This window comes from Quercus suber, unplaced genomic scaffold, assembly GCF_002906115.3.
Source record: "Quercus suber isolate HL8 unplaced genomic scaffold, Cork oak 2.0 scaffold_507, whole genome shotgun sequence".
NCBI classification, from domain to species: domain Eukaryota; kingdom Viridiplantae; phylum Streptophyta; class Magnoliopsida; order Fagales; family Fagaceae; genus Quercus; species Quercus suber.
In genome coordinates this window covers 459,517-465,516 of record NW_027069956.1, presented here as the reverse complement: position 1 = coordinate 465,516, position 6,000 = coordinate 459,517, and positions in this window count along the sequence as shown.

Here is a 6,000-nt window from a genome sequence, read left to right as displayed (position 1 = left end):
TTCCTCTTGGGTCGTAATTAACCAATTATGAGTGGCTGGTGGGGGTTTAACTTGGGCAGATTGGTGGCGATTGTAGTGGATGGGGTGTGCTCCGACCATTGCATGCGCTGGTTATGAACGAGGGAGCTTTGCTTTGGGTTATGTAAACTTGAGAGGTTGTTGTTTGGGTTTTTAAGGCTTCGGATAATGGTTTTGGGGTGGGAGTTTTTGGAGGTTAGGGGCTTTGCCTAAGGTGGTGGAAGCTTGCATTCGATTGCCACAGATGGATCTACTATAAACGGGGGAGGTGATTCTCTTTGGCTAATAGAACTTAGCAACAGTATTGATAGTAGGTGAATAATCATTAACGTAGTTAACAGGGGTTCTAGATGACTTTACGTAGAAGCCATTAACTTTTGGTACTTGTCAATGGTTTCAACTTTAAATTGTACCTTTTGAAAAGGATTAACTATAGCGGCATAGAATATATTAACTTTTGGCACTTGTCAGTGGTTTCAACTTTCAATTGTACTTTTTGAAGAGGATTAACTATAGCGGTATAGAATACAAAAACTATAGCACTTTTAGCTCCTCTCTCCTCTTCCTCTATCCAAACATACTCTAATAATATAGAGTTATAATAACGATAACAAACTTTTCATTATTGCATAATATTTATATTTTATACTAAAACATGTATGAATATCAAATTATCATTTATCATGTCAAGAACGTCGTAGATCAATCGACACTTCTTGCCTTTTTAAATGAGATGTTCAGGAACTAGGGTTTAGATGCCAGTCTGCTGCTGCTGTATTTCAGACTATATATTGACATAAACATATATATATTTTTCCTCTGGCTCAGGTTTTCGATGTGAAGTCTGAAGATTCAAAAGAAACCTCAAAGCCCTAGAAGAGATTGGCATCCATTGGATTACCAAGGACAAAATCTTGCTTTAAAGTCGACATGTCTTTCTGTTGGGATCGTGTCGCATTGTTCTAGCTAGTACAAAATGTATGGTTGGTTTGAATATGGACTAAGTTTCTTTTCTTCTTATTTGATAGTAATTTTCCCCGTTTGGGCACAAAAGAAGAAAAGAAATTAATCACTACCATATATATTTTCTCTCAGTTATTGTATTTTGAATTATCTGACTTAGTTCAAGAACTTCATGTTTCCTATTCAGAACTGAATCTATCTATATTTTCTTTATTTGCATCTTTCCAACCCCTTTTTAGAAACGTAGGAAATATATATCAAAACTACCAATGTGATTTGATTGAGGTTAAAGAAGGGTTTTTCTTTACCTTAATTATTATTTTGGTTTGAGAATTTGAACCAACATCCTTGTCGATACTGGATTCCGGTTCGACTCACTGACGAGGATTTTGGTTGGAATGTAATGGATCTGCGCAGTTACTGTTAATTAATCATAAGATCTTATAGGCATGATTAACCATCCTCCACTGTTTAATTAATTTTATTAGCATTTAGGACTAAGAGAGTATAAACTTTGAAGTCTCCTAATCTAAGCAAAGTAATAAATATCTACGAAAACATGTATAGATATAGGTTTGGAAATTAATTTATGTGCGTGTAAGAAATATGTTAGGCATCTCACAATATATTCATTACATGATTTTCCCATAATTATTACTTTTACTTATTCTAGAACATTAAGGGCTTAAAGTATGATGGGATTAGCTATTTAAGTAGTATTAGTTTAATTTTTGTTAATGTTTGTACCATTTAATACTTTTATTGCGTGTATTATGATAAATCTATAATTAGATTATATTTTCTTCTTATGCTCTTATATTATATAAGATTAATAACTATTTCATTTATGAAATGTTTGATTTTAGATTTTTTTTTATTTATAGTTTTATAGTTTTTGTATTAATATATAAGTTTATTGATGGAATGGTTAATAAAAAAAATTGGGTCTTATACATAATTCCTGCAATGTGTGTGGTTTAATATATACTATATTACAACTTCTATGATATAATTAATTTCTCTATGTGACTAATTATAAATACATCAAAATCATTAAAATAATTTACTTTAAGTGGAAATTGACATTTTTGTCCACAATGTTGTGAAATGGGCTTTTGATTGAAACTCCTTTGGGCTATTCACATTTCCCTTTTCCTTAGTTGGACCCTTTTGTTCCTTTGGGCCTATTCGGAAAAAATAAAAAGTGACTCTATTATTTAGAAGAAAAAAACCCCCTAATTAAAACTCAGTTATCCAAAGTTTTAACATTTAAAAGGAGTTTCATTATTTGTGAAATATTTTATAATTTATTATAATATTTGATTATTTATAAAAACTTTGTTTTACATGATGTATATTCATCATATAACTTAGAGTAATTTTAATTTTTTCTTTATTTTACTATCTATTTATTAATTATATTATTAAAATAATTTCATTAGTTTATATATGATTTTCTTAATTATATTAAGAAAATCATTTTTTTTTCATAAAAAATGATTTTCTTAATTAAGTTGTGCACTACATGTATATTCTCTTTTAGATTATATAATAAATTTCGCAATCTACCCACCGTGGTTGCACTATTAACACAATGCTAATGTTGCACGTGTGTTATGACGAACTTTCATCATATACTGCACCATAAGGCATAAGCATATTAAGATTGTTCATATAATTTCCTAATAGTTAAACATTTTTTTTGTCAGTTTTAAAGAGTCAGAAAACCCTATTCTGATTCATCAAAAGTAGACTAGAAATTTGAAAGAAATTTTATAATCTATTTTATTTTATTAATTTATCATAATTATTATAATAATAAAACTAAAAAAGTTAGGTCATATATACATATCATGCTTGTCTTATATGACTCAACGTAAATGTTACATGTTGTTCTATACACTTTTATCATTTGACGCACTATAAAACTTTAAAATTTCTGACATATATAGTTTGCTCTCTAACTAAAACTTTATTACTAAAGTTTCATATAATTAAAATATCTTCTTAATTAATATAAAAAGTCAAAGAAAATACATTGTTGCTTATCTTAATTATTAATCTCTTCAAGTAATACTATATATCATTCAATAGCATTCAAATAATACTTAAAAATCATAAAATTAAGTCCAGCCAAGGACCTTGTAGTTTAATTAGCACATTTTCATACACAAAATTCTTGAGTTTAGGAGAAAAGGTGTTCCAACTTCGGGATTAACAACTTATTGTAATTACCTAAAAAAGTAATAATAAAATAAAAGTCGGGCCACTCAAGGATAGATTTGGCAATAATCTAATTATTGATTTCGATAGCCAGTATTCTTTAATGCAACTAGACAAGTTTTTAGGGCCGGGGCCATTATTAGTTGGTAGTCCTCAGTGTATTTTACATGATTTTGACATAAAAAGATGTTTATTTTGTTTTTGGCTGAATAGAAAAAAGAAAATATTTTTTTATTAAGCATTCTTTTATTTCAATCTTTTCCTTTTTCTATTTTTTTTTTTTAATATTCTCAAATGAAAGGATTTGACTAACTGATAACTACCCCAGAATAATCCTCATTTTCATTAAGCAGGACCCCTGGCCCCTTCGTAGAAAGAGAGGGTGAGCCAGCCAATGAGGTATATATGCTATACTTTGCATCATTCATCCTCTCACACAAAGACGCAATGTGGTCTACCACATGTATATTTATAATTAACTTTAATCTTTTATAGATTATCTGTATATTATAATGATAACAAACTGTTTGTTTTTACATAAATTGTCATTAATTGAAGGTATAGCGTGTTTGACTTGTCACAATTTAATTTAAGTCTACAAGAAAGTGACCAATTACTTCAATTTAGTGACTATATATCTTGGACAAAGTGACTAGGTTTTAAATTGCTTTCTACCACATTGCAACGCCCTATTGAGCAGACGGCTTAGCATCTAATACTTTAGGAAACCATCACTCTCACTCTTAATCCCTCTGTCCTTTCTTTGCATTTATAATAGAATCATGGTAGCTGGTGTTGAATCATATAACAAAGGCATTATATTCTAGAAGAGTATGTCATACAAGTTATATGTAGTTTGCAGGAAAGGGAGCATAATAGGCTTCAATCTGCATCACATAAAATGAAAAAAAAATTTAACTATAATATATATATATATATATATTCTGTGAGGTTCAGTTGTGCAATCCCCTTGTTTACACTTAAAACCCAAGAAAAAAAAGAGAGAGTTCGATGCTCTAGAAAGCAGTGCTTTTTCATGTTGTGAATTAAACTACAGTGAGCTAGAAAACATTTTTATCCTTGTAAAGAACTGGCTCGATTTTCTTAGTAAGTGTAATGGTGAAATACAAGGGGTCCAGGGGTAGAGTGTATATATAATTGCAATTTGTAAACATCGTGTTGTAATTTTTTGTATCTCACTTAATCAACCAAATTCGAAGTAAGAAAATATCCATTCATGGTCTCTAAATTTTGGTAGCTTACCTTGGCACTTTTATTATTATTCCATAACTATTGGAAAGGAGATGTGTGTCTAAGTACCTCTTTGTCAAAAGGGACCTCCAATCACCTAAACGATTTCTTAAGATTATATATCAGTACTTTTAACAAGAAGCAAAGCCTTCCAACTTTTAAGCTTCTGGTTAAGATTGTTAATGACCAGAGTATTAAGAGTTTATGATCGGTTCATTTAGCTTTATTTCGGAATATGAACCAAACTTGAGTTATTCATAAACAAATCGATTTATTTACAACATTGTGTAAATATGTAAAATTTTTGGTGCATCATTAAACCGTGGTTGGTTTATTTCTCTGCTATGCAGAGAGCGAGTCTCATAAACATGAGTCACAACTTGGTTTTCCTACCAAGATACCCTTTCGCAATTGTGAAAGTTTTTATTCTGTTAATTTGATAAGCATATGGAAAAGAATTGTGACCGAAGTGTTACATTCAATAGAATACTACTTTCTGTAAACCTCTCCAACAGGACGAAAACTAAGTCATGTGTGAAAGCACATTAAAAATTGTTTGGTCTAGTTTGACTTCCCTATCAATTTCCATAGACTTGAATCAATTTTTGAATTTCTCATGGCAGATTCTTTCATTCCTACTTCCCTTTATGATTTCATATAACCCAAAGTTCTCTGACTTACACCTACTCCATATTGAAAAAAATAAAAAAGAAGTCAAATGCTAAGAAACATTCAACATGTAAACCTTACCTACCCTCTTTTCAGCCCTAATTTCTGAGAGTCCAGAGAGGAAGGAAATATTCTCTCTAAACAAACTTTATAACACTATACTCACACACACACACATATGTTGTTGCCAAAATAGACCTATTATATTTAGAAAAACGGTGCCCTTTCAACAGTAACCAATCGTTTTTGTGAGACTCTCCCTGTTTTGAGAGTTTTCTAAGCTTATTGCCCCTGCATTTCAAAGAATGGCTACAAACTCTTGAGGTACTCTGAGAAGCAGGCATATAAATGGCTACAAAATCTCATTGATTTATTGCACTTCCTTGACATATTTTAAGTGTCTAATAAAATTTAATAATATTTCAACGATCAACTTGTACATGTATTAAAAAACAACCTTTAAAAAAAATCCATTTTCTATTTGGAACTGTAAAACCGGGACAAAGTGTCAAAGTTATGAATTGTATACTCATATCATATTTGAAAATAAGATTTTACTACTTACCTAATTTCCGTTTACAAAGTCATTACTGGACATTCTAGCAGCGGTCAATAGCTTGCAAACCTATGGTGTCAAGTACACAATGATATATTTTTAATACCTCAGAGGTGATAGGCTCAAGCTACAACATGAGTATGTTTAATAATTTCCAATTTGCTTACTAATTTCAACGTCTTGATCCACTTGAATTTGCAAGAAGATATTATAATTAACACGTGTGTATTATCAACTATATCTAGGACTTGTGGGCATTTTTTTGTTTTTGAGGCCCACGGATCTCGTGATTAATTTAAATATAGCGCATGTATATTAGA